Source organism: Euphorbia lathyris, chromosome 3 (genome assembly GCF_963576675.1).
Source record: "Euphorbia lathyris chromosome 3, ddEupLath1.1, whole genome shotgun sequence".
Taxonomy (NCBI): domain Eukaryota; kingdom Viridiplantae; phylum Streptophyta; class Magnoliopsida; order Malpighiales; family Euphorbiaceae; genus Euphorbia; species Euphorbia lathyris.
The window spans coordinates 53204008-53212441 of record NC_088912.1 but is presented as its reverse complement, the minus strand read 5'-3'; the positions used below and the strand labels follow the sequence as shown (position 1 = coordinate 53212441).

At 35.2% G+C, this 8434-nt stretch overlaps 1 non-coding gene across 1 annotated transcript; it reads left to right on the top strand.

Moving 5' to 3' along the window:
- Positions 1 to 4726: 4726 nt before the first annotated feature.
- LOC136225010 (small nucleolar RNA R71) lies at positions 4727 to 4833 on the top strand. Its single transcript, XR_010686750.1, has one exon. It is a non-coding gene; the product is annotated as a small nucleolar RNA R71 (small nucleolar RNA).
- Positions 4834 to 8434: the final 3601 nt, after the last annotated feature.

Genomic DNA, 8434 nt, shown 5'->3' with positions numbered 1-8434 from the left:
ACATGCTCAAAACGGTTTTCAAAGCGAGAAAGAAAAGGTTTCAAATGAATTTTAAACTTAAAGAAATATGCGATTAGTCCGTTATCGCCTAACACGCTGAGTAGGAGGCCGGTGGTTCATAACCGGGCGATGTCAGGGTACTTAGTAGCCTTTCTCCGGAAAGGAGCTAGCCTTCTCGGCTCGTACCTAAGTTTCCCGAACCCTCACCGGTCTCCCGCAAGGAATCGGTATTCATTTTCCCATTCGTGGGTGGCGACTCTTCCATACTCCGAGCTCCGGTCCTGCCGAGCAGCTTGATTCCACGATTGGTTGCTTTCGGCGCCAATCACCACTTACGTCGCCATGAGGTGTCCACCCCCCGGTCCGCCCGGGCGAGGCCGTTCGGCACCTTGTCTAACAACGTAACTCATCTAACTCATTTAAGTTGAGCAAACGTTTCTTACCTGCTTGTTGCAAATTAAAGTTAAGTTCCCTAATAGCCCAATAGGCTTTGTGTTCTAATTCGACTGGCAAATGACATGCCTTCCCATACACTAATCGGTATGGAGTCATTCCTATTAGTGTTTTAAAAGCAGTACGGTATGCCCATAACGCATTGTTGAGTTTACAAGACCAATCTTTTCTTGAAGACGAAAATGTTTTCTCTAGAATCCATTTGAGTTCTCTATTTGATATCTCTGCCTGACAATTCGATTGAGGATGGTATGGCGTTGACACGCGGTGACGTACTCCATATTTTTTCATAAGTATATCAAAACTTCGGTTTATAAAATGGGTACCGCCATCACTTACAATGACTCTAGGACAACCAAATCTACAAAATATATCTTCAAGAAAACCAACAACAACTTTAGAATCATTCCTCGGGGTTGCAATTGCTTCAATCCACTTCGAAACATAATCTACGACGACTAATATGTAAGTTTTACCATTAGAAGGGGGAAAAGGTCCCATGAAATCTATTCCCCACATGTCGAAGACTTCAACTTCTAACATGTTCGTGAGGGGCATCTCATCTTTCCTGCCTAAATTCCCTGTTCTTTGGCACTTGTCACAACGAATAATAAATGAACGGACGTCTTTAAACAATGTAGGCCAAAAGAATCCACATTCTAATATCCTGGCTACTCTCTTACTAACGCCGTTATGTCCCCCATAAGAGCTAGAATGGCATTCCGACATTATAGACTCATATTCATTTTCACTAACGCATCTCTTAATTATTCCGTCACCACAAGTTCTGAACAAAAAAGGATCTTCCCAAAAATACTGTTTAATGTCAAAAAAGAATTTCTTCTTTTGGTGGAAATTTAATCCTTCCGGAACAATGTTGGCTGCGAGATAATTTTCAATATCCGCATACCATGGCGACATGACACTTTTTATTTGATAGAGATATTCATCAGGGAAATCATCTCGTATACCGATAGTCTCACATATAGGACCGTTTTCATCTTCGAGTCGTGATAGATGATCGGCGACAAGGTTTTCTACTCCCTTTTTGTCTTTAATTTCTATATCAAATTCTTGTAACAATAAAACCCATCTAATTAGACGTGGTTTTGCATCTTTCCTAGCAAATAAATATCTTAAAGCTGCGTGATCGGTATATATAATAACTTTCGAACCTAACAAGTATGACCTAAACTTTTCACATGCAAAAACTACTGCTAACATTTCCTTCTCGGTTGTGGTGTAGTTTAATTGTGCACCGGACAATGTGTGACTTGCATAATAAATGACATGAAGTTTCTTATCCTTTCTTTGACCTAAAACACATCCGACGGCTAAGTCACTTGCATCACACATGATTTCAAAAGGTAAATCCCAATCGGGTTTAGCAATAATAGGTGCACTGACTAAAGCTATTTTCAATGTTTCGAAAGCTTTAACGCAATCTTCATTAAAATCAAAGGTCGAATCTTTCATGAGTAAATTAGTAAGTGGTTTGGAAATTACAGAGAAGTTTTTAATAAATCTCCTGTAAAAACCTGCATGTCCTAAAAACGACCTTACTCCCTTAACAGTAGTTGGAGGGGGTAATTTTTCTATTACTGAAGTTTTTGCTCTATCCACTTCTAATCCCTTTTTCAGATATTTTATGACCTAAAACAATTCCCTCGTCAACCATGAAATGAATTTTTCCCAGTTTAATACTAAATTTGTTTCTTCACACCTAGACAAAACTTTATCCAAGTTCTGTAAGCATGAATCGAAAGAATCTCCATAAACGGAAAAATCATCCATAAAAACTTCCATGATATCTTCAATGAAATCATTAAAAATCGCAGTCATACAACGTTGAAATGTTGCTGGTTCGTTACATAGACCAAAGGACATTCTCCTATATGCAAATGTTCCATAAGGACATGTGAAGTTTGTTTTGTCTTGGTCATCCGGGTAAATATATATTTGAAAGAATCCGGAGTAGCCATCTAGAAAACAATAGAAAGCATGACCAGCTATTCGTTCGATCATTTGATCAATGAAAGGTAGAGGAAAATGGTCTTTCCTAGTTGCTTTATTAAGGTTCCTGTAATCTATACAAATCCTCCAACCGGTGGTGGTTCGTGTAGGTATTAATTCACCTTCGTCATTCCTTACAACAGTTATGCCTCCTTTTTTACGTACACAGTGGACTGGATTAACCCATTCACTATCCGAAATAGGATAAATGATTCCATTGTCTAGAAGTTTAGTAATCTCGTTTTTTACTACTTCTTTCATATTCGGATTTAAGCGTCTTTGCCTATCCGCTTTAGGTGGCTTATCTTCTTCTAAGTGAATTCTATGCATTACAATACTAGGATTAATTCCTTTTAAGTCTGAAATTTTCCATCCCATACTTCCTATTCTATTTCTAACAACTTCCTTTAATTTTTCTTCTTGAACCTGTGTTAGTTTGTTAGAGATAATTATAGGTAGAGAATCGCCTTCGCCTAAGAAAGCGTACCTCAAATGGTTTGGTAATTCTTTAAGTTCTAATTTAGGTGGAATTACAATTGAAGGCGGAACTGGTCCATCTTTTCGAATCAAAGGCTCTGGGTCCTTATCTTCTAATTCTTCACTCATTATAGGTTCTATTATTTCTTCTTTTTGAATAATGTCATTAACACATTCTTTAACTAAATCAAGTTTCATACAAGCGAAATCCTCCATAGGATATTTCTTTGCTTGGTTCATATCAAACTCGATCTTATCGTCTCCTATTCTCAAAACTACTTTCCCTTCCGACACATCAACTAGAGCACGTCCCGTGTTCATGAACGGTCTTCCAAAGATTAGTGAACAATTAACGTCATATGCAAAATCTAATATAACGAAATCGATAGGAAAAATAAATTTGTCAACTTTAACTAAAACATCCTCGATTATACCATATGGTCTTTTAGTGGTTTGATCCGCTAATTGCAAAACCATATTGGTACGTTTGATATCTTCTTCTAAACCTAACTTGTTAAAAATAGACAACGGTATCAAGTTTATGCTTGCTCCTAAATCACAAAGACAACTTGGGAATTCGATATCTCCCAACTTACAAGGAATGGTGAAACATCCGGGATCTTTGAGTTTAGTAGGCAAACTACTGGACACTATCGAACTACAATCTTCAATTAGCGAAATGGATGAAATTCCTTCCCAACTGATTTTCTTTGAAATTAAATCTTTTAGGAACTTACCATAATTGGGAATTTGCATAATCACATCCATAAACATTAAATTAATATGCAAATTTTTAAGTTTGTCTAAAAACGTTAAAAGTTGTTTGTCATAGTCCTTATTGCGGACTTTGTGTGAAAAAGGTGGTTTGGGTACAAAAGTTTTTGTACTTGAGTCAATTGGTGTATCTTTTTGGTTTAATGTATCTTCTTTGGATTTTGGTAAATCAGTTACTGGTAAAGTTGAATTTTCGGGCATTTCCGGACCTAAGTAATTTTTCCCTGAGCGAAGAGTGATAGCCTTTACATGCTCTTTTGGATTTTCTTCAGTATGGCTGGGAAGACTTCCCTCTTTGCGGGATGGAATTGATTTAGCGAGTTGTCCAATTTGAACCTCCAAATTATGGATGCTAGATGATTGGTTTTTAATAAGCTGATCGAATTTATTCTCAATCCGTTTAAAACCATCGTCGTGATTACTTATTTTTCCGCTCATAGCATTAATAAATTTGTCGATCTTAGAAGATAAAGTGCTAATCGTATCTCTTGATTGATTTTGATAATTAGTGGTACGATTTTGATTAGCATTTGTATTATTATTATTATCTCTCCAGTTAAAGTTAGGATGATTTCTCCTTCCAGGATTATATGTATTGGAATAAGGGTTATTAGTTTGGTTTTGCCCTTGGACAAAATTTACTTGTTCAATTTCGCTCATACCTTCATAATCCACATCCGTTTGGATTGGCTTACCATTAGGATTGCACGGTGTCATAAACCTATCAATTTTGTGCGATAAGGCAGAAAATTGGGCTTGCAACATCGCAACTGGATCAAGATTCACTATACCTTTAACCGATGACGTAGTTGAGGATGATGGTTTCGCCACTAGTATGTGTCCACGCTCCGCGGGCCACATACTACTGTTGATTGCCATTTTCTCCAAAAGTTCTCTTGCTTGGGCCGATGTTTTCTTCATGAATAGCCCTCCAGACATAGCATCTAATGAACCTTTAGTTGTAGGATTTAATCTATTATAAAATGTTTGCATTAAAAGTTCAGCGGGCAATTGGTGGTGTGGGCATAAACGTTGAAGTTCTTTAAAACGTTCCCAAGCCTCATAAAGAGTTTCATTATCATTTTGAGAAAAAGATGTTAACTCTTTTATGACTCTTGCGGTTTTTGCTAAAGGAAAATATTTTGATAAAAATGCTTGGGCTAATTGCTCCCAAGTTTCAAATGTTGCGGCTGGCATAGAAGTTAACCATTCTTTGGCTCGATCCTTCAAAGTAAAAGGAAAAAGGCGAAGTTTGATTGCTTCCGCAGTCACGTCTGTTATTTTAAAAGTGTCACAAATTTCTAAGAAATTTGTCAAATGGGTGTTAGGATTTTCGTTAGGCAACCCGAAAAATGTTACGTTATTTTGCAACATATTAAGCAATGCTGGCTTAATTTTAAATTGATTTGCATTTATTTGGGGTCTAACTATACTATTCGTTACACCGGCTACTCCTGGCCTAGCGTAATCCATAGGTGTAGCCATAATTTCTGGCTCGGTAACTCTGGTTTTTATTGGAGTTTTGTTTTTGTTTTTCTTGTCTTTCTTGTTCTTTTTAACCGTTTTTTCAATTTCTGGGTCTAGCGGTTTTGGTGGAATGCCTGAACTTCGAGAACTGCGCATGAACTTGAAATTTCGCACGAACCGAAACTACCTTCAAAACAGAATTTGAAAATAAATAAATTAGTAATTTGAAATAAATAAAATATAAAAGTTTGAATAAGTATAAATAAACCTAGATTCGAAATATAACATGAAAAATCTAAATTTTTGTCAAAAATTTTGGCGTTCCCCGGCAACGGCGCCAAAAACTTGTTGAGCGATTTCCGCAAGTGCATGGTATACGCTTGTAGTAATAAAAGATATCGAACCCACAGGGAACACCTTTTAACGAAAACTTATTTTGAATCAGTTAGATTTACTTTTAAGGTTTATAATATGTAAAATCGTTTAATTGGATTTGGTTTTGAAATCGCTAGAGTAAGAATTAGATTAGAGTATAACGAATGTTTAGAAATCACTTCTGATTTAAGGATAAATTTACAAAATAGAAACGTTTAGTTCTTTAGAAAAGTAAACAAATGTATTCGTTTGCATTAAGCAAAAAAAACAACTATAAACTTTGTATAAATTATAACAATGGAATAAACGTTGATTCCTCTAATTTAAAGGCTTTGAACTGCAGTCAATCCTCCTACGGTCGGGTTAGATTGCTACCTTAACCAAATTGATACTCTACTGATGATATCAATTTGCCTAAGTGTTCAACAAAGTTTCCTTGTAAAGATTTTGAATTCAACTACGTTTTAATGAAAACACCAGAACTCAATTCGGATCATTTACCAAAGTGCTACATAAAAATCTATCGAATAGAATGAACTTTATTAGATGAAATATGAATTTGATACAAGTTTACAGAGAACAAGAAGCATGGAAACTTTCGACGGCTTGCAAGTGAATGGGTTGTCAATCCTTTCCTTGGGTTTCGTTAGAGTTTGTCAAACTCCGGGGCGGATCCTCTACTAAATCTTCTCGCTGTAACTTCGTAATAGAGATACGGTCGGCTACTACCAAAATGTAAACTAATATGAACAAATCTAAATGCTGCTGTGTTTGTAATTATTTAATAAACAATGTGTGTACATCATATTGCTTTTTACAGAATCGAACTTCTAACTCTGAATCGCTTGACTCAGAATTTATGCATTAGTTCTATACTAATCTTCTCTTTTTTCTCTCTCTCCCTCCAACTCTCCATCAACTCTTTATTTATAGATGTTGAAGAGTCATGATTGAAGTGTCGTGTCCGTTGTGAAGGGTCGTATCCTATGTGAAGGGACGTTTCTATCCACCCGAACGAACACGTTTCGTCGAAAACGAATGTGTATGAATGGCTTTCTAGGAATTTCTGAACTTACCGAGAATGTAAATTCTCGGCCGAGAATGGGGGAGCAAATATTTTAGCCTTCGAAATGTCAAGGGGAGAAGCTGGCGACGCGTGTCACGACCGAGAATGGAGATCCGCGGTCTCGACACGGAGTAATTTCCGTTGTCTTTGACTTCATCCTCGTCCTCGCTTTGGCGTATTTGATCTTCGTCATCTTCGACTCCTTTTGTAGGGTTTTTATTCTGTTTTTAACCTCTTTTCGTTCCTATTTGGATTTTACCAAATATTTCGGTACCTTACAAGAAAGAAACATATTCGAAAGTAAAAGTATTCTAAACAGGTATAAATAGTAAGAATTCGAAGCAAAACTGATGTAAATACTAATGATAATTTAGGTATATTTTGGGCTTAACAAATCTCCACACTTAATCTTTTGCTAGTCCCGAGCAAAATTTCACTGAATTTATTCTTTAACTAATCTCTTTATAAAAATAAAACATATATCTCTGTATTACTTTTTAAATTAGTTAAGCCGAAAAGACTAACTTCGCATGGCAAATTTATACGCAAAATATCAAACTAACTAGTATAAAGGCGATATATCATTCGTCTTGTATCTTTATTTTAAAACTGAAGTATTCGGGACGATATAAGCACGCATGTTATTGAGTCTTTTGTCTCAAGGCATTTTCAAAGCACAAAATTTCCTTTCCCAAACCTAAACTAATATATGAAATATATTAAATGAATAAGTACTTGGGTTAATCTTATTGCTTAGTTACGCCCAAGATAATGGTGGTCTTGATCGTAACCTTATACGTATTTTTTTGTTTAGTGTTCGCTTAAGAGGTGCCGACCATGCCATGGGTGGACGCAATCGTTACTTTAAACTTAAACACGCTTAATTTTTGTTTTTAAACGTTCCTTCCATACCTTGATTGTGATAAGGGTGGTCTCAACCGTGGCCAAAAGTAAACGGTACTTAATTTTCTTCCTTTTCATACCTCGATTGTGATAAGGTTAGTCTCAATCGTGGCCAAAAGTTAAGAATCCAACTAATTGATTAATTAATATGAATTATAAAATTTAAATTGTAAATTGGAAAAAAGAAAGATAGCATATTCATCCTATATTGACTTAAAATTCAACATGTATTATGGTTAAATTTCCTTAAAAACTTCAATTGGTGTTAATGTAAGACGAAAATCAAACCGAGCTAAAAATTGTTAGTTCAATTTAATGCCTATAAACCTAATTGAAAATTTAAAAATAAGATTTATTGTATCATGAATTCATGATATAAAATAGAGATAAAATAAACAATTTTATTAACTTAAATACATTCACTCGAGACGTTTTTACTTAAAATCGTATCGGAGATTTGTGAAAAATTTTAAAAATCATTACCTGTATAGAAATATTATTTCTAACGATAATGATAACCTAAAAATTTAATTTATAATCATAAGTTAAAATATTTTTAAACATATGAAAATGTAAAGTTATGAAAAAAATAATGTTAAAATAAATTGTGTTGCAATATATGTTGCATTTGCATAAAACTGTACTAAATCTTCGGGGCGGATCCTCTACTAAATCTTCTCGCTGTAACTTCGTAATAGAGATACGGTCGGCTACTACCAAAATGTAAACTAATATGAACAAATCTAAATGTTGCTGTGTTTGTAATTATTTAATAAACAATGTGTGTACATCATATTGCTTTTTACAGAATCGAACTTCTAACTCTGAATCGCTTGACTCAGAATTTATGCATTAGTTCTATACTAATCTTCTCTTTTTTCTCTCTCTCCCTCCAACTCTCCATCA